The following is a 27,231-nucleotide window of genomic DNA, read 5'->3' as shown; positions in this document are numbered from 1 at the left end:
AGAGTTGGGGAATCAGAGGAGGGGAATCAGTATTGGGGATTCAGAGGCGGGGAATCAGCGATGGGGAATCAGAGGCGGGGAATAAGAGTTGGGGAATCAGAGGCGGGGAATCAGAGGTGGGGAATCAGTGGTGGAGAATCAGAGGTGGGAATCAGAGGTAGGGAATCAGAGGTGGGAAATCAGAGGTGGGGAATCAGAGCTGGGGAATCAGATGCAGGAAAACAGAGATGGGGAATCAGAAGCGGGGAATAAGAGATGGGGAATCAGAAATGGGGAATCAGAGGTGGGGCATCAGTGGCGGTGAATCAGAGTTGGTGAATCAGAGATTGGGAATCAGAGATGGGGAATCAGAGGCGGGGAATCAGATTTGGGGAATCAGAGATGGGGAATCAGAGGTGGGGCATCAGAGGCAGGGAATCAGAGTAGTGGAATCAGAGATGGGGAAACAGAGATGGGGAATCAGAGGCCGGAAATCAGAGTTTGGGAATCAGAGGTGGGGAATCAGAGGCGGGGAATCAGAGGGGGGGGGGGGTCCAGAGGCAGGGAATCAGAGTTGGGGAATCAGAGGCGGGTAATCAGAGTTGGGGAATCAGAGGTGGGGAATAAGAGATGGGGAATCAGAGGTGTGGTATCAGAGGCAGGGAATCAGAGATGGGGATTAGAGGCGGGGAATAAGAGGCGGGGAATCAGAGGTGGGGAATCAGATATGGGGAATCAGAGTGGGGGAATCAGAGGAGGGGAATCAGCGATGGGGAATCAGAGGCGGGGACTCAGAGTTGGGGAATCAGAGGCGGGGAATCAGAGGCGGGGAATCAGTGGCGGCAACCTGAGGCGGGTAATCAGATTTGGGGAATCAGAGGTGGGGAATCAGAGTTGGGGAATCAGAGATGGGGAATCAGAGGCGGGGAATAAGAGATGGGGAATCAGAGATGGGGAATAAGAGGTGGGTCATCAGTGGCGAGGAATCAAAGTTGAGGAGTCAGAGATTGGGAATCAGACATGGGGAATTAGAGGCGGGGAATCAGAGTTGGTGAATCAGAGATGGGGAGTCAGAGGTGGGGCATCTAAGGCGGGGAATCAGAGTTGGGGAAACAGAGATGGGGAATCAGAGATGGGAAATCATTGGCGGGGAATCAGTGTTGGGGAATCAGAGGTGGGGAATCAGAGGCGGTGAATCAGAGGTTGGGAATCAGGCGGAAATCAGTGTTGGGTATCCGGCGCGAGGAATCAGAGTTGGCGAATCAGAGGTGGGGAATCAGAGTTCGGGAATCAGAGGTGGGGAATAAGAGATGGGGAATAAGAGGTGGGGAATCAGAGGCCGGGAATCAGAGATGGGGAATCAGAGGCGTGGAATCAGATATGGGGAATCAGAGGTGGGGAATCAGACTTGGGGAATCAGAGGCAGCGAATCAGAGGCGGGAAATCAGATATGGGGAGTCAGAGTTGGGGAATTAGAGGCGGGGAATCAGCGATGGGGTATCAGATATGGGGAATCAGAGGAGGGGAATCACAGGTGGGGAATCAGATGCGGGGAATCAGAGTTGGGGAATCAGAGTTGGGGAATCAGAGATGGGGAATTAGAGTCGGGGAATCAGAGGCGGTGAATCAGAGATGGGGAACCAGAAGCGGGGAATCAGAGGCGGGGAATCAGACGCGGGGAATCAGAGGTGGTGAATCAGAGATGGGGAATCAGAGGCAGGGAATCAGAGGCAGGGAATCAGAGTTGGTGATTCAGAGGCGGGGAATCAGAGGCCGGGAATCAGACGTGGGGAATCAGAGCTGGGGAATCAGAGCTGGGGAATCAGAGAGCGCGAAATCAGAGGCCGGAAATCAGAGATGGGGAATCAGAGGTGGTGAATCAGAGATGGGGAATCAGAGGCGGGGAATCAGAGTCTGGGAATCAGAGGCGGGGTATCAGAGGCGGGGAATCAGAGGCGGGGAATCAGAGGCGGGGAATCAGATGTGGGGAATAAGAGGTGGGGAATCAGAGGCCGGGAATCAGAGGCCGGGAATCAGAGGCCGGGAATAAGAGGCCGGGATTCAGAGGCGGGGAATCAGAGGCCAAGAATCAGAGGCCTGGAATCAGAGGTGGGGAATGAGAGGGTGGGAATCAGCGGCGGGGAATCAGAGGCGGGGAATCAGAGGCAGGGAATCAGATGTGGGGAATCAGAGATGGGGAATCAGAGGCCGGGAATCAGAGGCCGTGAATCAGCGGCCGGGAATCAGAGGCCGGGAATCAGAGGTGGGGAATCAGAGGCCGGGAATCAGAGATGGGGAATCAGAGGTGGTGAATCAGAGATGGGGAATCAGAGGTGGCGAATCAGAGGCGGGGAATCAGATGCGGGGATTCAGAGGTGGGGAAATCAGAGTTGGGGAATCAGAGGCGGGTTATCAGAGTTGGTGAAACCGAGGCGGGGAATCAGAGGTGGGGCATCAAAAGCGGGGAATCAGAATTGGGGAATCAGAGATGGGGAATCAGAGATGGGGAATCCTAGGCGTTGAATCAGAGATGGTGAATCCGTGGCGGGAATCAGAGGTGGGGAATCAGACACGGGGAATCAGAGCTTGTGAATCAGAGATGGGGAATCAGAGGCGGGGAATCAGAGGCGGGGAATCAGAGGCCGGGATTCAAGGCCGGGAATAGCAGGCCGGGAATCAGAGGTGGGGAATCAGAGGCCAGGAATTAGAGATAGGGAGTCAGAGGTGGTGAATCATAGATGGGGAATCAGAGGCGGGGAATCAGACATGGGGTATCAGAGGTGGGGAATCAGAGGTGGGGAATCAGAAATGGGGAATCAGAGGTGGGGAATCAGAGGTGGGGCATCAGAGGTGGGGATTCGAGGCGGTGAATCAGAGATGGGGAATCAGAGGCCGGATATCAGAGGCGGGGAATCTGAGGTGGGGAATCAGAGGCAGTGAATCAGAGGTGGGAATCAGAGGCGGGGAATCAAAGGCAGGGAATCAAATGCGGGGAATCAGAGTTGGTGAATCAGAGTTGGGGAAGCAGAGGCCGGGTATCAGAGATGGGGAATCAGAGGTGGTGAATCAGAGTTGGGAATCAGATGCGGTGAATCAGAGGCCGGGTATCAGACGCGGGGAATCAGAGCTGGGGAATCAGAGCTGGGAATCAGAGAGCGGGAAATCAGAGTTGGGGAATGTGAGGCAGGGAATCAGAGATGGGGAATCAGAGGCGGGGAATCAGATATGGGGAATCAGACGCGGGGAATCAGAGGTGGTGAATCAGAGATTGGGAATCTGAGGCAGGGAATCAGAGCCAGTGAATCAGAGTTGGTGATTCAGAGGCGGGGATTCAGAGGCCGGGAATCAGACGTGAGGAATCAGAGCTGGGGAATCAGAGCTGGGGAATCAGAGAGCGGGAAATCAGAGTTGGGGAATGTGAGGTGGGGAATCAGAGGCGGGGAATCAGAGGTGGGGAATCAGAGGCTGTTAATCAGAGTTGGGGAATCAGAGGTTGGGAATCAGAGGCGGGTAATCAGAGTTGGGGAATCATAGGTGGGGAATAAGAGATGGGGAATCAGAGGTGGGGAATCAGAGGAAGGGAATCAGAGATGGGGAATCAGAGACAGGGAATCAGAGATGGGGAATCAGAGGTGGGGAATCAGAGGAGGGGAATGAGAGATGGGGAATCAGAGGCGGGGAAACAGAGGCGTGGAATCAGATATGGGGAATCAGTGGCGGGGAATCCGAGGCGGGGAATCAAAGGTGGGGAATAAGAGGCAGGCAATCAGAGGCTGTGAAAGAGTTGGGGAATCAGACGCGGTGAATCAAAGGTGGGGAATCAGAGGTGGGGAATCAGAGATGGGGAATCAGAAGCGGGGAATCAGAGTTGGGGAATCAGAAGCGGGGAATCAGAGATGGGGAATCAGAGGCGGGGAATCAGAGGTGGGGAATCAGAGGCGGGGAATCAGAGGTGGGGAATCAGAGATGGGGAATCAGAGGCGGGGAATCAGAGTTGGGGAATCAGAGGCGGGGAACAAGAGAGAGGGAATCAAACGCCGGGAATCAGAGATGGGGAATCATTAGCGGGGAATTAGAAATTGGGATTCAGAGGCTGGGAATCAGAGATGGTGATCAGAAGCATGGAATCAGAGTTGGGGAATCAGAGGAGGGGAATCAGTATTGGGGATTCAGAGGCGGGGAATCAGCGATGGGGAATCAGAGGCGGGGAATAAGAGGCGGGGAATCAGAGGTGGGGTATCAGAGGGAGGGAATCAGAGATGGGGATCAGAGGCGGGGAATGAGAGGCGGGGAACCAGAGGTGGGGAATCAGATATGGGGAATCAGAGTGGGGGAATCAGAGGAGGGGAATCAGCGATTGGGAATCAGAGGCGGGGAATCAGAGTTGGGGAATCAGAGGCGGGGAATCAGCGGCGGGGAATCAGTGGCGGCAACCTGAGGTGGGTAATCAGAGTTGGGGAATCAGAGGTGGGGAATCAGAGTTGAGGAATCAGAGGCAGGGAATCAGAGATGGGGAATCAGAGGCTGGGAATAAGAGATGGGGAATCAGAGATGGGGAATAAGAGGTGGGGCATCAGTGGTGAGGAATCAAATTTGGGGAATCAGAGATTGGGAATCAGACATGGGGAATTAGAGGCGGGGAATCAGAGTTGGTGAATCAGAGATGGGGAGTCAGAGCTGGGGCATCTAAGGCGGGGAATCAGAGTTGGGGAAACAGAGATGGGGAATCAGAGATGGGAAATCATTGGCGGGGAATCAGCGTTGGGGAATCAGAGGTGGGGAATCAGAGGCGGTGAATCGGAGGTTGGGAATCAGAGGCGGAAATCAGTGTTGGGTATCCGGCGCGGGGAATCAGAGTTGGCGAATCAGAGGTGGGGAATCAGAGTTCGGGAATCAGAGGTGGGGAATAAGAGATGGGGAATAAGAGGTGGGGAATCAGAGGCCGGGAATCAGAGATGGGGAATCAGAGGCGGGGAATCAGAGGCGGTGAATCAGATATGGGGAATCAGAGGTGGGGAATCAGACTTGGAGAATCAGAAGCAGCGAATCAGAGGCGGGAAATCAGATATGGGGAGTCAGAGTTGGGGAATTAGAGGCGGGGAATCAGCGATGGGGAATCAGATATGGGGAATCAGAGTTGGGGAATCAGAAGCGCGGAATCAGAGATGGGGAATCAGAGGCGGGGAATCAGAGGCGGGGAATCAGACACGGGGAATCAGAGGCGGGGAATCAGAGATGGGAAATCAGAGGCAGCGAATCAGATGCGGGGAATCAGAGATGGGGAATCAGAGGTGTGGAATCAGAAATGGGGAATCAGTGGTGGGGAATCAGAGGTGGGGCATCAGAGGTGGGGAATCGAGGCGGTGAATCAGAGATGGGGAATCAGAGGCCGGATATCAGAGGAGGGGAATCTGAGGTGGGGAATCAAAGGCAGGGAATCAGAGGCGGGAATCAGGGGCGGGGAATCAAAGGCAGGGAATCAAATGCGGGGAATCAGAGTTGGTGAATCAGAGTTGGGGAAGCAGAGGTGGGGAAATAGAAGTGATGAATCAGAGATGGGGAATCAGAGGTGGGGTATCAGAGGCAGGGAATCAGAGGCAGGGAATCAGACGCTGGGAATCAGAGGCGGGGAATCATGACTGGGGAATCTGATGCGGGGAATCAGAGGTGGGGAATCAGAGGCGGGGAATCAGATATGGGGAATCAGAGGTGGGGAATCAGAGGTGGGGAATCAGAGGCAGGGAATCAGAGGCAGGGAATCAGAGGTGGGGAATCAGAGGCGGGGTATCAAAGGCAGGGAATCAAATGCGGGGAATCAGAGTTGGTGAATCAGAGTTGGGGAAGCAGATGTGCGGAATCAGAGGTGATGAATCAGAGATGGGGAATCAGAGGCAGGGTATCAGAGGCGGGGAATCAAATGCGAGGAATCGGAGGTGGGGAATCAGAGTTGGTGAATCGGAGGCGGGGGAGCAGAGGCCGGGAAGCAGAGGATGGGATTCAGAGGTGGGGAATCAGAGGCAGGGAATCAGAGGCGGGGAATCAGAGATGGGGAATCAGAGGCGAGGAATCAGAGGCGGGGAATCAGAGGCGGGGAATCAGAGGCCGGAAATCAGAGATGGGGAATCAGAGGCGGGGAATCAGAGGCTGGGAATCAGACGCGGGGAATCAGAGGCGGGGAATCAGAACTGGGGTATCAGTGGCGGTGAATCAGAGGCGGGGTATCAGAGGTGGGGAATCAGAGGCGAGGAATCAGAGGCAGGGAATCAGAGGCAGGGAATCAGATGTGGGGAATCAGAGGTGGGGAATCAGTGGCCGGGAATCAGAGGCCTGGAATCAGAGGGCGGGAATCAGAGGCCGGGAATCAGAGGCCGGGAATCAGAGGCCGGGAATCAGAGGCCGGGAATCAGAGGTGGGGAATCAAAGGCCGGGAATCAGAGATGGGGAATCAGAGGTGGAGAATCAGAGATGCAGAATCAGAGGCGGGGAATCAGCAGCTGGGAATCAGAGGCGGGGAATCAGAGGCAGGGAATCAGATGTGGGGAATCAGAGATTGGTAATCAGAGGCCAGGAATGGGAGGCCGGGAATCAGCGGCTGGGAATCAGAGGCCGGGAATCAGAGGTGTGGAATCAGAGGCCGGGAATGAGAGATGGGGAATCAGAGGTGGTGAAACAGAGATGTGGAATCAGAGGTGGCGAAGCAGTGGCGAGGAATCAGATGCGGGGAATCAGAGGTGGGGAATCGGAGCTGGGGAATCAGAGGCGGGGAATCAGAAATTGGGAATCAGAGGCGGGGAATCAGAGATGGGGATCAGAAGCAGGGAATCAGAGTTGGGGAATCAGAGGAGGGGTATCAGTATTGGGGATTCAGAGGCGGGGAATCAGCGATGGGGAATCAGAGGCGGGGAATAAGTGTTGGGGAATCAGAGGTGGGGAATCAGAGGTGGGGAATCAGTGGTGGAGAATCAGAGGTGGGAATCAGAGGTAGGGAATCAGAGGTGGGGCATCAGTGGCGGTGAATCAGAGTTGGTGAATCAGAGATTGGGAATCAGAGATGGGGATTCAGAGGCGGGGAATCAGATTTGGGGAATCAGAGATGGGGAATCAGAGATGGGGCATCAGAGGCAGGGAATCAGAGTAGTGGAATCAGAGATGGGGAAACAGAGATGGGGAATCAGAGGCCGGAAATCAGAGTTTGGGAATCAGAGGTGGGGAATCAGAGGCGGGGAATCAGAGGGGGGGGGGGGGTCCAGAGGCAGGGAATCAGAGTTGGGGAATCAGAGGCGGGTAATCAGAGTTGGGGAATCAGAGGTGGGGAATAAGAGATGGGGAATCAGAGGTGTGGTATCAGAGGCAGGGAATCAGAGATGGGGATTAGAGGCGGGGAATAAGAGGCGGGGAATCAGAGGTGGGGAATCAGATATGGGGAATCAGAGTGGGGGAATCAGAGGAGGGGAATCAGCGATGGGGAATCAGAGGCGGGGATTCAGAGTTGGGGAATCAGAGGCGGGGAATCAGAGACGGGGAATCAGTGGCGGCAACCTGAGGCGGGTAATCGGATTTGGGGAATCAGAGGTGGGAAATCAGAGTTGGGGAATCAGAGATGGGGAATCAGAGGCGGGGAATAAGAGATGGGGAATCAGAGATGGGGAATAAGAGGTGGGTCATCAGTGGCGAGGAATCAAAGTTGAGGAGTCAGAGATTGGGAATCAGACATGGGGAATTAGAGGCGGGGAATCAGAGTTGGTGAATCAGAGATGGGGAGTCAGAGGTGGGGCATCTAAGGCGGGGAATCAGAGTTGGGGAAACAGAGATGGGGAATCAGAGATGGGAAATCATTGGCGGGGAATCAGCGTTGGGGAATCAGAGGTGGGGAATCAGAGGCGGTGAATCAGAGGTTGGGAATCAGGCGGAAATCAGTGTTGGGTATCCGGCGCGAGGAATCAGAGTTGGCGAATCAGAGGTGGGGAATCAGAGTTCGGGAATCAGAGGTGGGGAATAAGAGATGGGGAATAAGAGGTGGGGAATCAGAGGCCGGGAATCAGAGATGGGGAATCAGAGGCGTGGAATCAGATATGGGGAATCAGAGGTGGGGAATCAGACTTGGGGAATCAGAGGCAGCGAATCAGAGGCGGGAAATCAGATATGGGGAGTCAGAGTTGGGGAATTAGAGGCGGGGAATCAGCGATGGGGAATCAGATATGGGGAATCAGAGGAGGGGAATCACAGGTGGGGAATCAGATGCGGGGAATCAGAGTTGGGGAATCAGAGTTGGGGAATCAGAGATGGGGAATTAGAGTCGGGGAATCAGAGGCGGGAATCAGAGGCGGGGAATAAGAGGCAGGCAATCAGAGGCTGTGAAAGAGTTGGGGAATCAGACGTGGGGAATCAAAGGTGGGGAATCAGAGGCGGCAAATCAGAGATGGGGAATCAGAGGCGGGGAATCAGTGTTGGGGAATCAGAAGCGCAGTATCAGAGATGGGGAATCAGATGTGGGGAATCATAGATTGGTAATCAGAGGCCAGGAATGGGTGGCCGGGAATCAGCGGCCGGGAATCAGAGGCCGGGAATCAGAGGTGGGGAATCAGAGGCCGGGAATGAGAGTTGGGGAATCAGAGGTGGTGAAACAGAGATGTGGAATCAGAGGTGGCGAAGCAGTGGCGGGGAATCAGATGCGGGGAATCAGAGGTGGGGAATCGGAGCTGGGGAATCAGAGGCGGGGAATCAGAAATTGGAAATCAGAGGCGGGGAATCAGAGATGGGGATCAGAAGCAGGGAATCAGAGTTGGGGAATCAGAGGAGGGGAATCAGTTTTGGGGATTCAGAGGCGGGGAATCAGCGATGGGGAATCAGAGGCGGGGAATAAGAGTTGGGAAATCAGAGGCGGGGAATCAGAGGTGGGGAATCAGTGGTGGAGAATCAGAGGTGGGAATCAGAGGTAGGGAATCAGAGGTGGGAAATCAGAGGTGGGGAATCAGAGCTGGGGAATCAGAGGCAGGAAAACAGAGATGGGGAATCAGAAGCGGGGAATAAGAGATGGGGAATCAGAAATGGGGAATCAGAGGTGGGGCATCAGTGGCGGTGAATCAGAGTTGGTGAATCAGAGATCGGGAATCAGAGATGGGGAATCAGAGGCGGGGAATCAGATTTGGGGAATCAGAGATGGGGAATCAGAGGTGGGGCATCAGAGGCAGGGAATCAGAGTAGTGGAATCAGAGATGGGGAAACAGAGATGGGGAATCAGAGGCCGGAAATCAGAGTTTGGGAATCAGAGGTGGGGAATCAGAGGCGGGGAATCAGAGGGGGGGGGGTCCAGAGGCAGGGAATCAGAGTTGGGGAATCAGAGGTGGGGAATCAGAGTTGGGGAATCAGAGATGGGGAATCAGAGGCGGGGAATAAGAGATGGGGAATCAGAGATGGGGAATAAGAGGTGGGGCATCAGTGGCGAGGAATCAAAGTTGGGGAATCAGAGATTGGGAATCAGACATGGGGAATTAGAGGCGGGGAATCAGAGTTGGTGAATCAGAGATGGGGAGTCAGAGGTGGAGCATCTAAGGCGGGGAATCAGAGTTGGGGAAACAGAGATGGGGAATCAGAGATGGGAAATCATTGGCGGGGAATCAGCGTTGGGGAATCAGAGGTGGGGAATCAGAGGCGGTGAATCAGAGGTTGGGAATCAGGCGGAAATCAGTGTTGGGTATCCGGAGCGAGGAATCAGAGTTGGCGAATCAGAGGTGGGGAATCAGAGTTCGGGAATCAGAGGTGGGGAATAAGAGATGGGGAATAAGAGGTGGGGAATCAGAGGCCGGGAATCAGAGATGGGGAATCAGAGGCGGGGAATCAGAGTCGGGGAATCAGATATGGGGAATCAGAGGTGGGGAATCAGACTTGGGGAATCAGAGGCAGCGAATCAGAGGCGGGAAATCAGATATGGGGAGTCAGAGTTGGGGAATTAGAGGCGGGGAATCAGCGATGGGGAATCAGATATGGGGAATCAGAGGTGGGGAATCACAGGTGGGGAATCAGATGCGGGGAATCAGAGTTGGGGAATCAGAGTTGGGGAATCAGAGATGGGGAATTAGAGTCGGGGAATCAGAGGCGGGAATCAGAGGCGGGGAATAAGAGGCAGGCAATCAGAGGCTGTGAAAGAGTTGGGGAATCAGACGTGGGGAATCAAAGGTGGGGAATAAGAGGCGGGGAATCAGTGTTGGGGAATCAGAAGCGCAGAATCAGAGATGGGGAATCACAGGCGGGGAATCAGAGGCGGGGAATCAGACACGGGGAATCAGAGGCGGGGAATCAGAGATGGGAAATCAGAGGCAGCGAATCAGATGCGGGGAATCTGAGGCGGGGAATCTGATGCGGGGAATCAGAGGCGGGGAATCAGAGATGGGGAATAAGATGCGTGGAATCGGAGGCGGGGAATCAGAGGTGGTGAATCAGAGGCGGGGAAGGAGAGGCTGGAAATCAGATGAGGGGAATCAGAGGTGGGGAATCAGAGGCAGGGAATCAGAGGCCCGGAATTAGAGGTGGGGAATCAAAGGCCGGGAATCAGAGATGGGGAATCAGAGGTGGAGAATCAGAGATGGGGAATCAGAGGCGGGGAATCAGCGGCGGGGAATCAGAGGCGGGGAATCAGAGGCAGGGAATCAGTTGTGGGGAATCAGAGATGGGGAATCAGAGGCCAGGAATGGGAGGCCGGGAATCAGAGGCCGGGAATCAGAGGCCGGAAATCAGAGGTGGGGAATCAGAGGCCGGGAATGAGAGATGGGGAATCAGAGGTGGTGAAACAGAGATGGGGAATTAGAGGTGGCGAAGCAGTGGCGCGGAATCAGATGCGGGGAATCAGAGGTGGGGAATCGGAGCTGGGGAATCAGAGGCGGGGAATCAGAGTTGGTGATTCAGAGGGGGGGAATCAGAGGTGGGGCATCAGAAGCGGGGAATCAGAATTGGGGAATCAGAGATGGGGAATCAGAGTTGGGGAATCCTAGGCGTTGAATCATAGATGGCGAATCCGTGGCGGGAATCATAGGCGGGTTATCAGATGCGTGGAATCAGAGCTTGTGAATCAAAGATGGGGAATCAGAGGCGGGGAATCAGAGGCGGGGAGTCAGACGCGGGGAATCAGAGGCAGGGAATCGGAGGCGGGGAATCAGAGGCCGGGATTCAAGTCCGGGAATCAGAGGCCGGGAATCAGAGGTGGGGAATCAGAGGCCGGGAATTAGAGATAGGGAATCAGAGGTGGTGAATCATAGATGGGGAATCAGAGGCGGGGAATCAGACGCGGGGAATCAGAGGTGGGGAATCATTAGCGGGGAATCAGAAATTGGGAATCAGAGGTTGGGAATCAGAGATGGTGATCAGAAGCAGGGAATCAGAGTTGGGGAATCAGAGGAGGGGAATCAGTATTGGGGATTCAGAGGCGGGGAATCAGCGATGGGGAATCAGAGTCGGGGAATCAGAGTTGGGGAATCATAGGCAGGGAATCAGAGTTGGGGAATCAGAAGCGGGGAATCAGAGATGGGGAATCAGAGGCGGGGAATCAGAGGTGGGGAATCAGAGGTGGGGAATCAGAGGTGGGAAATCAGAGATGGGGAATCAGAGACGGGGAATCAGAGACGGGGAGTCAGACGCGTGGAATCAGAGGTGGGGAATCAGAGGACGGGATTCAAGGCCGGTAATCCGAGGCCGGTAATCAGAGGTGGGGAATCAGAGGCGGGGAATCAGAGGCGGGAATCAGAGATGGGGAATCAGAGGCGGGGAATAAGAGATGGGGAATCAGAGATGGGGATTAAGAGGTGGGGCATCAGTGGTGAGGAATCAAATTTGGGGAATCAGAGATTGGGAATCAGACATGGGGAATTAGAGGCGGGGAATCAGAGTTGGTGAATCAGAGATGGGGAGTCAGAGGTGGGGCATCTAAGGCGGGGAATCAGAGTTGGGGAATCAGAAGTGGGGAATCAGAGGCGGTGAATCAGAGGTTGGGAATCAGAGGCGGAAATCAGTGTTGGGTATCCGGCGCGGGGAATCAGAGTTGGCGAATCAGAGGTGGGGAATCAGAGTTCGGGAATCAGAGGTGGGGAATAAGAGATGGGGAATAAGAGGTGGGGAATCAGAGGCCGGGAATCAGAGATGGGGAATCAGAGGCGGGGAATCAGAGGCGGTGAATCAGATATGGGGAATCAGAGGAGGGGAATCGAGGCGGTGAATCAGAGATGGGGAATCAGAGGCCGGGAATCAGAGGTGGGGAATAAGAGATGGGGAATCAGAGGAGGGGAATCAGCGATGGGGAATCAGAGGCGGGGATTGAGAGTTGGGGAATCAGAGGCGGGGAATCAGAGGCGGGGAATCAGTGGCGGCAACCTGAGGCGGGTAATCAGATTTGGGGAATCAGAGGTGGGGAATCAGAGTTGAGGAATCAGAGATGGGGAATCAGAGGCGGGGAATAAGAGATGGGGAATCAGAGATGGGGAATAAGAGGTGGGTCATCAGTGGCGAGGAATCAAAGTTGAGGAGTCAGAGATTGGGAATCAGACATGGGGAATTAGAGGCGGGGAATCAGAGTTGGTGAATCAGAGATGGGGAGTCAGAGGTGGGGCATCTAAGGCGGGGAATCAGAGTTGGGGAAACAGAGATGGGGAATCAGAGATGGGAAATCATTGGCGGGGAATCAGCGTTGGGGAATCAGAGGTGGGGAATCAGAGGCGGTGAATCAGAGGTTGGGAATCAGGCGGAAATCAGTGTTGGGTATCCGGCGCGAGGAATCAGAGTTGGCGAATCAGAGGTGGGGAATCAGAGTTCGGGAATCAGAGGTGGGGAATAAGAGATGGGGAATAAGAGGTGGGGAATCAGAGGCCGGGAATCAGAGATGGGGAATCAGAGGCGTGGAATCAGATATGGGGAATCAGAGGTGGGGAATCAGACTTGGGGAATCAGAGGCAGCGAATCAGAGGCGGGAAATCAGATATGGGGAGTCAGAGTTGGGGAATTAGAGGCGGGGAATCAGCGATGGGGAATCAGATATGGGGAATCAGAGGAGGGGAATCACAGGTGGGGAATCAGATGCGGGGAATCAGAGTTGGGGAATCAGAGTTGGGGAATCAGAGATGGGGAATTAGAGTCGGGGAATCAGAGGCGGGAATCAGAGGCGGGGAATAAGAGGCAGGCAATCAGAGGCTGTGAAAGAGTTGGGGAATCAGACGTGGGGAATCAAAGGTGGGGAATCAGAGGCGGCAAATCAGAGATGGGGAATCAGAGGCGGGGAATCAGTGTTGGGGAATCAGAAGCGCAGAATCAGAGATGGGGAATCAGATGTGGGGAATCATAGATTGGTAATCAGAGGCCAGGAATGGGAGGCCGGGAATCAGCGGCCGGGAATCAGAGGCCGGGAATCAGAGGTGGGGAATCAGAGGCCGGGAATGAGAGTTGGGGAATCAGAGGTGGTGAAACAGAGATGTGGAATCAGAGGTGGCGAAGCAGTGGCGGGGAATCAGATGCGGGGAATCAGAGGTGGGGAATCGGAGCTGGGGAATCAGAGGCGGGGAATCAGAAATTGGAAATCAGAGGCGGGGTATCAGAGATGGGGATCAGAAGCAGGGAATCAGAGTTGGGGAATCAGAGGAGGGGAATCAGTATTGGGGATTCAGAGGCGGGGAATCAGCGATGGGGAATCAGAGGCGGGGAATAAGAGTTGGGAAATCAGAGGCGGGGAATCAGGGGTGGGGAATCAGTGGTGGAGAATCAGAGGTGGGAATCAGAGGTAGGGAATCAGAGGTGGGAAATCAGAGGTGGGGAGTCAGAGCTGGGGAATCAGAGGCAGGAAAACAGAGATGGGGAATCAGAAGCGGGGAATAAGAGATGGGGAATCAGAAATGGGGAATCAGAGGTGGGGCATCAGTGGCGGTGAATCAGAGTTGGTGAATCAGAGATCGGGAATCAGAGATGGGGAATCAGAGGCGGGGAATCAGATTTGGGGAATCAGAGATGGGGAATCAGAGGTGGGGCATCAGAGGCAGGGAATCAGAGTAGTGGAATCAGAGATGGGGAAACAGAGATGGGGAATCAGAGGCCGGAAATCAGAGTTTGGGAATCAGAGGTGGGGAATCAGAGGCGGGGAATCAGAGGGGGGGGGGGTCCAGAGGCAGGGAGTCAGAGTTGGGGAATCAGAGGTGGGGAATCAGAGTTGGGGAATCAGATGGGGAATCAGAGGCGGGGAATAAGAGATGGGGAATCAGAGATGGGGAATAAGAGGTGGGGCATCAGTGGCGAGGAATCAAAGTTGGGGAATCAGAGATTGGGAATCAGACATGGGGAATTAGAGGCGGGGAATCAGAGTTGGTGAATCAGAGATGGGGAGTCAGAGGTGGGGCATCTAAGGCGGGGAATCAGAGTTGGGGAATCAGAGATGGGGAATCAGAGATGGGAAATCATTGGCGGGGAATCAGCGTTGGGGAATCAGAGGTGGGGAATCAGAGGCGGTGAATCAGAGGTTGGGAATCAGGCGGAAATCAGTGTTGGGTATCCGGAGCGAGGAATCAGAGTTGGCGAATCAGAGGTGGGGAATCAGAGTTCGGGAATCAGAGGTGGGGAATAAGAGATGGGGAATAAGAGGTGGGGAATCACAGGCCGGGAATCAGAGATGGGGAATCAGAGGCGGGGAATCAGAGTCGGGGAATCAGATATGGGGAATCAGAGGTGGGGAATCAGACTTGGGGAATCAGAGGCAGCGAATCAGAGGCGGGAAATCAGATATGGGGAGTCAGAGTTGGGGAATTAGAGGCGGGGAATCAGCGATGGGGAATCAGATATGGGGAATCAGAGGTGGGGAATCACAGGTGGGGAATCAGATGCGGGGAATCAGAGTTGGGGAATCAGAGTTGGGGAATCAGAGATGGGGAATTAGAGTCGGGGAATCAGAGGCGGGAATCAGAGGCGGGGAATAAGAGGCGGGGAATCAGTGTTGGGGAATCAGAAGCGCAGAATCAGAGATGGGGAATCACAGGCGGGGAATCAGAGGCGGGGAATCAGACACGGGGAATCAGAGGCGGGGAATCAGAGATGGGAAATCAGAGGCAGCGAATCAGATGCGGGGAATCTGAGGCGGGGAATCTGATGCGGGGAATCAGAGGCGGGGAATCAGAGATGGGGAATCAGATGCGTGGAATCGGAGGCGGGGAATCAGAGGTGGTGAATCAGAGGCGGGGAAGGAGAGGCTGGAAATCAGATGAGGGGAATCAGAGGTGGGGAATCAGAGGCAGGGAATCAGAGGCCCGGAATTAGAGGTGGGGAATCAAAGGCCGGGAATCAGAGATGGGGAATCAGAGGTGGAGAATCAGAGATGGGGAATCAGAGGCGGGGAATCAGCGGCGGGGAATCAGAGGCGGGGAATCAGAGGCAGGGAATCAGTTGTGGGGAATCAGAGATGGGGAATCAGAGGCCAGGAATGGGAGGCCGGGAATCAGAGGCCGGGAATCAGAGGCCGGAAATCAGAGGTGGGGAATCAGAGGCCGGGAATGAGAGATGGGGAATCAGAGTTGGTGAAACAGAGATGGGGAATTAGAGGTGGCGAAGCAGTGGCGGGGAATCAGATGCGGGGAATCAGAGGTGGGGAATCGGAGCTGGGGAATCAGAGGCGGGGAATCAGAGTTGGTGATTCAGAGGCGGGGAATCAGAGGTGGGGCATCAGAAGCGGGGAATCAGAATTGGGGAATCAGAGATGGGGAATCAGAGTTGGGGAATCCTAGGCGTTGAATCATAGATGGCGAATCCGTGGCGGGAATCATAGGTGGGTTATCAGATGCGTGGAATCAGAGCTTGTGAATCAAAGATGGGGAATCAGAGGTGGGGAATCAGAGGCGGGGAGTCAGACGCGGGGAATCAGAGGCAGGGAATCGGAGGCGGGGAATCAGAGGCCGGGATTCAAGTCCGGGAATCAGAGGCCGGGAATCAGAGGTGGGGAATCAGAGGCCGGGAATTAGAGATAGGGAATCAGAGGTGGTGAATCATAGATGGGGAATCAGAGGCGGGGAATCAGACGCGGGGAATCAGAGGTGGGGAATCATTAGCGGGGAATCAGAAATTGGGAATCAGAGGTTGGGAATCAGAGATGGTGATCAGAAGCAGGGAATCAGAGTTGGGGAATCAGAGGAGGGGAATCAGTATTGGGGATTCAGAGGCGGGGAATCAGCGATGGGGAATCAGAGTCGGGGAATCAGAGTTGGGGAATCATAGGCAGGGAATCAGAGTTGGGGAATCAGAAGCGGGGAATCAGAGATGGGGAATCAGAGGCGGGGAATCAGAGGTGGGGAATCAGAGGTGGGGAATCAGAGGTGGGAAATCAGAGATGGGGAATCAGAGACGGGGAATCAGAGACGGGGAGTCAGACGGGTGGAATCAGAGGTGGGGAATCAGAGGCCGGGATTCAAGGCCGGTAATCCGAGGCTGGTAATCAGAGGTGGGGAATCAGAGGCGGGGAATCAGAGGCGGGAATCAGAGATGGGGAATCAGAGGCGGGGAATAAGAGATGGGGAATCAGAGATGGGGATTAAGAGGTGGGGCATCAGTGGTGAGGAATCAAATTTGGGGAATCAGAGATTGGGAATCAGACATGGGGAATTAGAGGCGGGGAATCAGAGTTGGTGAATCAGAGATGGGGAGTCAGAGGTGGGGCATCTAAGGCGGGGAATCAGAGTTGGGGAAACAGAGATGGGGAATCAGAGATGGGAAATCATTGGCGGGGAATCAGCGTTGGGGAATCAGAGGTGGGGAATCAGAGGCGGTGAATCAGAGGTTGGGAATCAGAGGCGGAAATCAGTGTTGGGTATCCGGCGCAGGGAATCAGAGTTGGCGAATCAGAGGTGGGGAATCAGAGTTCGGGAATCAGAGGTGGGGAATAAGAGATGGGGAATAAGAGGTGGGGAATCAGAGGCCGGGAATCAGAGATGGGGAATCAGAGGCGGGGAATCAGAGGCGGTGAATCAGATATGGGGAATCAGAGGAGGGGAATCAGACTTGGAGAATCAGAAGCAGCGAATCAGAGGCGGGAAATCAGATATGGGGAGTCAGAGTTGGGGAATTAGAGGCGGGGAATCAGCGATGGGGAATCTGATATGGGGAATCAGAGGTGGGGAATCACAGGTGGGGAATCAGATGCGGGGAATCAGAGTTGGGGAATCAGAGATGGGGAATTAGAGTCGGGGAATCAGAGGCGGGAATCAGAGGCGGGGAATAAGATGCAGGCAATCAGAGGCTGTGAAAGAGTTGGTGAATCAGACGTGGGGAATCAAAGGTGGGGAATCAGAGGCGGCGAATCAGAGATGGGGAATCAGAGGCGGGGAATCAGAGTTGGGGAATCAGAAGCGGGGAATCAGAGATGGGGAATCAGAGGAGGGGAATCAGAGGCGTTGAATCAGACACGGGGAATCAGAGGCGGGGAATCAGAGATGGGAAATCAGAGGCAGCGAATCAGATGCGGGGAGTCAGAGGCGGGGAATCAGAGGCGGGGAATCAGAGGCGGGGAATCAGAGATGGGGAATCAGATGCGAGGAATCGGAGGCGGGGAATCAGAGGTGGTGAATCAGAGATGGGGAATCAGAGGCAGGGAATCAGAGGCAGGGAATAGACGCGGGGAATCAGAGGCGGGGAATCAGAGCTGGGGAATCAGATGCGGGGAATCAGAGGTGGGGAATCAGACGCGGGGTATCAGAGGTTGTGAATCAGAGATGGGGAATCAGAGGCGGGGAATCAGAGGCGGGGAATCAGACGTGGGGAATTAGAGGCGGGGTATCAGAGCTGGGGAATCAGAGGTGGGGAATCAGAGGCGGAGAAGCAGAGGTGCGGAACCAGAGGCCGGGAATCAGAGGCGGGGAATCAGAGGCAGGGGAATCAGAGGCAGGGAATCAGATGTGGGGAATCAGAGATGGGGAATCGAGGCGGGGAATCAGAGGCGGGGAATCAGACGCGGGGAATCAGAGGTTGTGAATCAGAGATGGGGAATCAGAGGCAGGGAATCAGAGACGGGGAGTCAGACGCGTGGAATCAGAGGTGGGGAATCAGAGGCCGGGATTCAAGGCCGGTAATCCGAGGCCGGTAATCAGAGGAGGGGAATCAGAGGCCGGGAATTAGAGATAGGGAATCAGAGGTGGTGAATCATAGATGGGGAATCAGAGGCGGGGAATCAGACGCGGGGAATCAGAGATGGGGTATCAGAGGCGGGGAATCAGAGGCGGGGAATCAGACATGGGGAATCAGAGGTTGTGAATCAGAGATGGGGAATCAGAGGCGGGGAATCAGAGACGGGGAGTCAGACACGGGGAATCAGAGGCGGGGAATCAGAGGCCGGGATTCAAGGCCGGAAATCCGAGGCCGGTAATCAGAGGTGGGGAATCAGAGGCTGGGAATTAGAGATAGGGAATCAGAGGTGGTGAATCATAGATGGGGAATCAGAGGCGGGGAATCAGACGCGGGGAATCAGAGATGGGGAATCAGAGGTGTGGAATCTGAAATGGGGTATCAGAGGTGGGGAATCAGAGGTGGGGCATCAGAGGCGGGGAATCGAGGCGGTGAATCAGAGATGGGGTATCAGAGGCCGGATATCAGAGGCGGGGAATCTGAGGTGGGGAATCAAAGGCAGGGAATCAGAGGCGGGAATCAGAGGCGGGGAATCAAAGGCAGGGAATCAAATGCGGGGAATCAGAGTTGGTGAATCAGAGGCAGGGTATCAGAGGTGGGGTATCAGAGGCAGGGAATCAGAGGCAGGGAATCAGACGCTGGGAATCAGAGGCGGGGAATCAGAGCTGGGGAATCAGAGGCAGGGTATCAGAGGCGGGGAATCAAATGCGAGGAATCGGAGGTGGGGAATCAGAGTTGGTGAATCGGAGGCGGGGGAGCAGAGGCCGGGAACCAGAGGAGGGGAATCAGAGGTGGGGAATCAGAGGCAGGGAATCAGAGGCGGGGAATCAGAGATGGGGAATCAGAGGCGAGGAATCAGAGGCGGGGAATGAGAGGCGGGGAATCAGAGGCCGGAAATCAGAGATGGGGAATCAGAGGCGTGGAATCAGAGGCTGGTAATCAGACGCGGGGAATCAGAGGCGGGGAATCAGAGCTGGTGTATCAGTGGCGGTGAATCAGAGGCGGGGTATCAGAGGTGGGGAATCAGAGGCGAGGAATCAGAGGCAGGGAATCAGAGGCAGGGAATCAGATGTGGGGAATCAGAGGTGGGGAATCAGTGGCCGGGAATCAGAGGCCGGGAATCAGAGGGCGGGAATCAGAGGCCGGGAATCAGAGGCCGGGAATCAGAGGCCGGGAATCAGAGGCCGGGAATCAGAGGTGGGGAACCAAAGACCGGGAATCAGAGATGGGGAATCAGAGGTGGAGAATCAGAGATGGGGAATCAGAGGCGGGGAATCAGCAGCGGGGAATCAGAGGCGGGGAATCAGAGGCAGGGAATCAGATGTGGGGAATCAGAGATGGGGAATCAGAGGCCGGGAATGAGAGATGGGGAATCAGAGGTGGTGAAACAGAGATGGGAAATCAGAGGTGGCGAAGCAGTGGCGGGGAATCAGATGCGGGGAATCCGAGGTGGGGAATCGGAGCTGGGGAAACAGAGGCGGGGAATCAGAAATTGGGAATCAGAGGCTGGGAATCAGAGATGGGGATCAGAAGCAGGGAATCAGAGTTCGGGAATCAGAGGAGGGGAATCAGTATTGGGGATTCAGAGGCGGGGAATCTGCGATGGGGAATCAGAGGCGGGGAATAAGAGTTGGGGAATCAGAGGCGGGGAATCAGAGGTGGGGAATCAGTGGTGGAGAATCAGAGGTGGGAATCAGGGGTAGGGAATCAGAGGTGGGGAATCAGAGGTGGGGAATCAGAGCTGGGGAATCAGAGGCAGGTAAACAGAGATGGGGAATCAGAAGCGGGGAATAAGAGATGGAGAATCAGAAATGGGGAATCAGAGGTGGGGCATCAGTGGCGGTGAATCAGAGTTGGTGAATCAGAGATCGGGAATCAGAGATGGGGAATCAGAGGCGGGGAATCAGATTTGGGGAATCAGAGATGGGGAATCAGAGGTGGGTTTCAGAGGCAGGGAATCAGTGTTGTGGAATCAGAGATGGGGAAACAGAGATGGGGAATCAGAGGCCGGAAATCAGAGTTTGGGAATCAGAGGTGGGGAATCAGAGGCGGGGAATCAGAGGTGGGGAATCAGAGGCGGGGAATCAGAGTTGGGGGTCCAGAGGCAGGGAATCAGAGTTGGGGAATCAGAGGCGGGTAATCAGAGTTGGGGAATCAGAGGTGTGGTATCAGAGGCAGGGAATCAGAGATGGGGATCAGAGGCGGGGAATAAGAGGCGGGGAATCAGAGGTGGGGAATCAGATATGGGGAATCAGAGTGGGGGAATCAGAGGAGGGGAATCAGTGATGGGGAATCAGAGGCGGGGAATCAGAGTTGGGGAATCAGAGGCGGGGAATCAGAGGCGGGGAATCAGTGGCAGCAACCTGAGGCGGGTAATCAGAGTTGGGGAATCAGAGGTGGGGAATCAGAGTTGGGGAATCAGAGGCAGGGAATCAGAGATGGGGAATCAGAGGCGGGGAATAAGAGATGGGGAATCAGAGATGGGGAATAAGAGGTAGGGAATCAGAGATGGGGAATCAGAGGCGGGGAATAAGAGATGGGGAATCAGAGATGGGGAATAAGAGGTGGGGCATCAGTGGCGAGGAATCAAAGTTGGGGAATCAGAGATTGGGAATCAGACATGGGGAATTAGAGGCGGGGAATCAGAGTTGGTGAATCAGAGATGGGGAGTCAGAGGTGGGGCATCAAAGGCGGGGAATCAGAGTTGGGGAATCAGAGATGGGGAATTAGAGTCGGGGAATCAGAGGCGGGGAATCAGAGGCGGGGAATAAGAGGCAGGCAATCAGAGGCTGTGAAAGAGTTGGGGAATCAAAGTTGGGGAATCAGAGGCGGCGAATCAGAGATGGGGAATCAGAGGCGGGGAATTAGAGTTGGGGAATCAGAAGCGCGGAATCAGAGATGGGGAATCAGAGGCGGGGAATCAGACACGGGGAATCAGAGGCGGGGAATCAGAGATGGGAAATCAGAGGCAGCGAATCAGATGCGGGGAATCAGAGATGGGGAATCAGAGGTGTGGAATCAGAAATGGGGAATCAGAGGTGGGGAGTCAGAGGTGGGGCATCAGAGGCGGGGAATCGAGGTGGTGAATCAGAGATGGGGAATCAGAGGCCGGATATCAGAGGAGGGGAATCTGAGGTGGGGAATCAAAGGCAGGGAATCAGAGGCGGGAATCAGAGGCGGGGAATCAAAGGCAGGGAATCAAATGCGGGGAATCAGAGTTGGTGAATCAGAGTTGGGGAAGCAGAGGTGGGGAAATAGAAGTGATGAATCAGAGATGGGGAATCAGAGGCGGGGTAGCAGAGGTGGGGTATCAGAGGCAGGGAATCAGAGGCAGGGAATCAGACGCTGGGAATCAGAGGCGGGGAATCAGAGCTGGGGAATCTGATGCGGGGAATCAGAGGTGGGGAATCAGAGGCGGGGAATCAGATATGGGGAATCAGAGGCAGGGAATCAGAGGCGGGGAATCAGAGGCGGGGAATCAGAGGCGGGGTATCAAAGGCAGAAAGTCTAATGCGGGGAATCAGAGTTGGTGAATCAGAGTTGGGGAAGCAGATGTGCAGAATCAGAGGTGATGAATCAGAGATGGGGAATCAGAGGCAGGGCATCAGAGGCGGGGAATCAAATGCGAGGAATCGGAGGTGGGGAATCAGAGTTGGTGAATCGGAGGCGGGGGAGCAGAGGCCGGGAAGCAGAGGAGGGAATTCAGAGGTGGGGAATCAGAAGCAGGGAATCAGAGGCGGGGAATCAGTGATGGGGAATCAGAGGCGAGGAATCAGAGGCGGGGAATCAGATGCGGGGAATCAGAGGCCGGAAATCAGAGATGGGGAATCAGAGGCGGGGAATCAGAGGTTGGGAATCAGACGCGGGGAATCAGAGGCGGGGAATCAGACGCGGGGAATCAGAGGTTGTGAATCAGAGATGGGGAATCAGAGGCAGGGAATCAGAGACGGGGAGTCAGACGCGTGGAATCAGAGGTGGGGAATCAGAGGCCGGGATTCAAGGCCGGTAATCCGAGGCCGGTAATCAGAGGAGCGGAATCAGAGGCCGGGAATTAGAGATAGGGAATCAGAGGTGGTGAATCATAGATGGGGAATCAGAGGCGGGGAATCAGACGCGGGGAATCAGAGATGGGGAATCAGAGGCGGGGAATCAGAGGCGGGGAATCAGACACGGGGAATCAGAGGCTGTGAATCAGAGATAGGGAATCAGAGGCGGTGAATCAGAGACGGGGAGTCAGACACGGGGAATCAGAGGCGGGGAATCAGAGGCCGGGATTCAATGCCGGAAATCCGAGGCCGGTAATCAGAGGTGGGGAATCAGAGGCCGGGAATTAGAGATAGGGAATCAGAGGTGGTGAATCATAGATGGGGAATCAGAGGCGTTGAATCAGACACGGGGAATCAGAGGCGGAGAATCAGAGATGGGAAATCAGAGGCAGCGAATCAGATGCGGGGAGTCAGAGGCGGGGAATCAGAGGCGGGGAATCAGAGGCGGGGAATCAGAGATGGGGAATCAGATGCGAGGAATCGGAGGCGGGGAATCAGAGGTGGTGAATCAGAGATGGGGAATCAGAGGCAGGGAATCAAAGGCAGGGAATAGACGCGGGGAATCAGAGGCGGGGAATCAGAGCTGGGGAATCAGATGCGGGGTATCAGAGGTGGGGAATCAGACGCGGGGAATCAGAGGTTGTGAATCAGAGATGGGGAATCAGAGGCGGGGAATCAGAGGCGGGGAATCAGAGGTGGGGAATTAGAGGCGGGGTATCAGAGCTGGGGAATCAGAGGTGGGGAATCAGAGGCGGAGAAGCAGAGGTGCGGAACCAGAGGCCGGGAATCAGAGGCGGGGAATCAGAGGCAGGGGAATCAGAGGCAGGGAATCAGATGCGGGGAATCAGAGATAGAGAATCGAGGCGGGGAATCAGAGGCGGGGAATCAGACGCGGGGAATCAGAGGTTGTGAATCAGAGATGGGGAATCAGAGGCAGGGAATCAGAGACGGGGAGTCAGACGCGTGGAATCAGAGGTGGGGAATCAGAGGCCGGGATTCAAGGCCGGTAATCCGAGGCCGGTAATCAGAGGAGGGGAATCAGAGGCCAGGAATTAGAGATAGGGAATCAGAGGTGGTGAATCATAGATGGGGAATCAGAGGCGGGGAATCAGACGCGGGGTATCAGAGATGGGGAATCAGAGGTGGGGTATCAGAGGCGGGGAATCAGACACGGGGAATCAGAGGTTGTAAATCAGAGATGGGGAATCAGAGGCGGGGAATCAGAGACGGGAAGTCAGACACGGGGAATCAGAGGTGGGGAATCAGAGGCCGGGATACAAGGCCGGAAATCCGAGGCCGGTAATCAGAGGTGGGGAATCAGAGGCCGGGAATTAGAGATAGGGAATCAGAGGTGGTGAATCATAGATGGGGAATCAGAGGCGGGGAATCAGACGCGGGGAATCAGAGATGGGGAATCAGAGGTGTGGAATCAGAAATGGGGAATCAGAGGTGGGGAGTCAGAGGTGGGGCATCAGAGGCGGGGAATCGAGGCGGTGAATCAGAGATGGGGAATCAGAGGCCGGATATCAGAGGCGGGGAATCTGAGGTGGGGAATCAAAGGCAGGGAATCAGAGGCGGGAATCAGAGGCGGGGAATCAAAGGCAGGGAATCAAATGCGGGGAATCAGAGTTGGTGAATCAGAGTTGGGGAAGCAGAGGTGGGGAAAGAGAAGTGATGAATCAGAGATGGGGAATCAGAGGCGGGGTATCAGAGGTGGGGTATCAGAGGCAGGGAATCAGAGGCAGGGAATCAGACGCTGGGAATCAGAGGCGGGGAATCAGAGCTGGGGTATCTGACGCGGGGAATGAGAGGAGGGGAATCAGAGGCGGGGAATCAGATATGGGGAATCAGAGGCGGGGAATCAGAGGTGGGGAATCAGAGGCAGGGAATCAGAGGCGGGGAATCAGAGGTGGGGAATCAGAGGCGGGGTTTCAAAGGCAGGGAATCAAATTCGGGGAATCAGAGTTGGTGAATCAGAGTTGGGGAAGCAGATGTGGGGAATCAGAGGTGATGAATCAGAGATGGGGAATCAGAGGCAGGGTATCAGAGGCGGGGAATCAAATGCAAGGAATCGGAGGTGGGGAATCAGAGTTGGTGAATCGGAGGCGGGGGAGCAGAGGCCGGGAACCAGAGGAGGGGAATCAGAGGTGGGGAATCAGAGGCAGGGAATCAGAGACGGGGAATCAGAGATGGGGAATCAGAGACGAGGAATCAGAGGCGGGGAATCAGAGGCGGGGAATCAGAGGCCGGAAATCAGAGATGGGGAATCAGAGGCGTGGAATCAGAGGCTGGTAATCAGACGCGGGGAATCAGAGGCGGGGAATCAGAGCTGGTGTATCAGTGGCGGTGAATTAGAGGCGGTGTATCAGAGGTGGGGAATCAGAGGCGAGGAATCAGAGGCAGGGAATCAGAGGCAGGGAATCAGATGTGGGAAATCAGAGGTGGGGAATCAGTGGCCGGGAATCGGAGGCCGGGAATCAGAGGGCGGGAATCAGAGGCCGGGAATCAGAGGCCGGTAATCAGAGGCCGGGAATCAGAGGCCGGGAATCAGAGGTGGGGAACCAAAGACCGGGAATCAGAGATGGGGAATCAGAGGTGGAGAATCAGAGATGGGGAATCAGAGGCGGGGAATCAGCAGCGGGGAATCAGAGGCGGGGAATCAGAGGCAGGGAATCAGATGTGGGGAATCAGAGATGGGTAATCAGAGGCCAGGAATGGGAGGCCGGGAATCAGCGGCCGGGAATCAGAGGCCGGGAATCAGAGGTGGGGAATCAGAGGCCGGGAATGAGAGATGGGGAATCAGAGGTGGTGAAACAGAGATGGGAAATGAGAGGTGGCGAAGCAGTGGCGGGGAATCAGATGCGGGGAATCAGAGGTGGGGAATCGGAGCTGGGGAAACAGAGGCGGGGAATCAGAAATTGGGAATCAGAGGCGGGGAATCAGAGATGGGGATCAGAAGCAGGGAATCAGAGTTGGGGAATCAGAGGAGGGGAATCAGTATTGGGGATTCAGAGGCGGGGAATCTGCGATGGGGAATCAGAGGCGGGGAATAAGAGTTGGGGAATCAGAGGCGGGGAATCAGAGGTGGGGAATCAGTGGTGGAGAATCAGAGGTGGGAATCAGGGGTAGGGAATCAGAGGTGGGGAATCAGAGGTGGGGAATCAGAGCTGGGGAATCAGAGGCAGGTAAACAGAGATGGGGAATCAGAAGCGGGGAATAAGAGATGGAGAATCAGAAATGGGGAATCAGAGGTGGGGCATCAGTGGCGGTGAATCAGAATTGGTGAATCAGAGATCGGGAATCAGAGATGGGGAATCAGAGGCGGGGAATCAGATTTGGGGAATCAGAGATGGGGAATCAGAGGTGGGGCATGAGAGGCAGGGAATCAGAGTTGTGGAATCAGAGATGGGGAAACAGAGATGGGGAATCAGAGGCCGGAAATCAGAGTTTGGGAATCAGAGGTGGGGAATCAGAGGCGGGGAATCAGAGGTGGGGAATCAGAGGCGGGGAATCAGAGTTGGGGAATCAGAGGCAGGTAATCAGAGTTGGGGAATCAGAGGCAGGTAAACAGAGATGGGGAATCAGAAGCGGGTAATAAGAGATGGAGAATCAGAAATGGGGAATCAGAGGTGGGGCATCAGTGGCGGTGAATCAGAGTTGGTGAATCAGAGATCGGGAATCAGAGATGGGGAATCAGAGGCGGGGAATCAGATTTGGGGAATCAGAGATGGGGAATCAGAGGTGGGGCATCAGAGGCAGGGAATCAGAGTTGTGGAATCAGAGATGGGGAAACAGAGATGGGGAATCAGAGGCCGGAAATCAGAGTTTGGGAATCAGAGGTGGGGAATCAGAGGCGGGGAATCAGAGGTGGGGAATCAGAGGCGGGGAATCAGAGTTGGGGGTCCAGAGGCAGGGAATCAGAGTTGGGGAATCAGAGGCGGGTAATCAGAGTTGGGGAATCAGAGGTGTGGTATCAGAGGCAGGGAATCAGAGATGGGGATCAGAGGCGGGGAATAAGAGGCGGGGAATCAGAGGTGGGGAATCAGATATGGGGAATCAGAGTGGGGGAATCAGAGGAGGGGAATCAGCGATGGGGAATCAGAGGCGGGGAATCAGAGTTGGGGAATCAGAGGCGGGGATCAGAGGCGGGGAGTCAGTGGCAGCAACCTGAGGCGGGTAATCAGCGTTGGGGAATCAGAGGTGGGGAATCAGAGTTGTGGAATCAGAGGCAGGGAATCAGAGATGGGGAATCAGAGGCGGGGAATAAGAGATGGGGAATCAGAGATGGGGAATAAGAGGTAGGGAATCAGAGATGGGGAATCAGAGGCGGGGAATAAGAGATGGGGAATCAGAGATGGGGAATAAGAGGTGGGGCATCAGTGGCGAGGAATCAAAGTTGGGGAATCAGAGATTGGGAATCAGACATGGGGAATTAGAGGCGGGGAATCAGAGTTGGTGAATCAGAGATGGGGAGTCAGAGGTGGGGCATCTAAGGCGGGGAATGAGAGTTGGGGAAACAGAGATGGGGAATCAGAGATGGGAAATCATTGGTGGGGAATCAGCGTTGGGGAATCAGAGGTGGGGAATTAGAGGCGGTGAATCAGAGGTTGGGAATCAGAGGCGGAAATCAGTGTTGGGTATCCGGCGCGAGGAATCAGAGTTGGCGAATCAGAGGTGGGGAATCAGAGTTCGGGAATCAGAGGTGGGGAATAAGAGATGGGGAATAAGAGGTGGGGAATCAGAGGCCGGGAATCAGAGATGGGGAATCAGAGGCGGGGAATCAGAGGCGGGGAATCAGATATGGGGATTCAGAGGTGGGGAATCAGACTTGGGGAATCAGAGGCAGCGAATCAGAGGCGGGAAATCAGATATGGGGAGTCAGAGTTGGCGAATTAGAGGCGGGGAATCAGCGATGGGGAATCAGATATGGGGAATCAGAGGTGGGGAATCACAGGTGGGGAATCAGATGCGGGGAATCAGAGTTGGGGAATCAGAGTTGGGGAATCAGAGATGGGGAATTAGAGTCGGGGAATCAGAGGCGGGGAATCAGAGGCGGGGAATAAGAGGCAGGCAATCAGAG

This window comes from Narcine bancroftii, chromosome 1 (genome assembly GCF_036971445.1).
Source record: "Narcine bancroftii isolate sNarBan1 chromosome 1, sNarBan1.hap1, whole genome shotgun sequence".
Classification (NCBI taxonomy): Eukaryota; Metazoa; Chordata; class Chondrichthyes; order Torpediniformes; family Narcinidae; genus Narcine; species Narcine bancroftii.
This window is presented reverse-complemented; position numbering follows the sequence as displayed.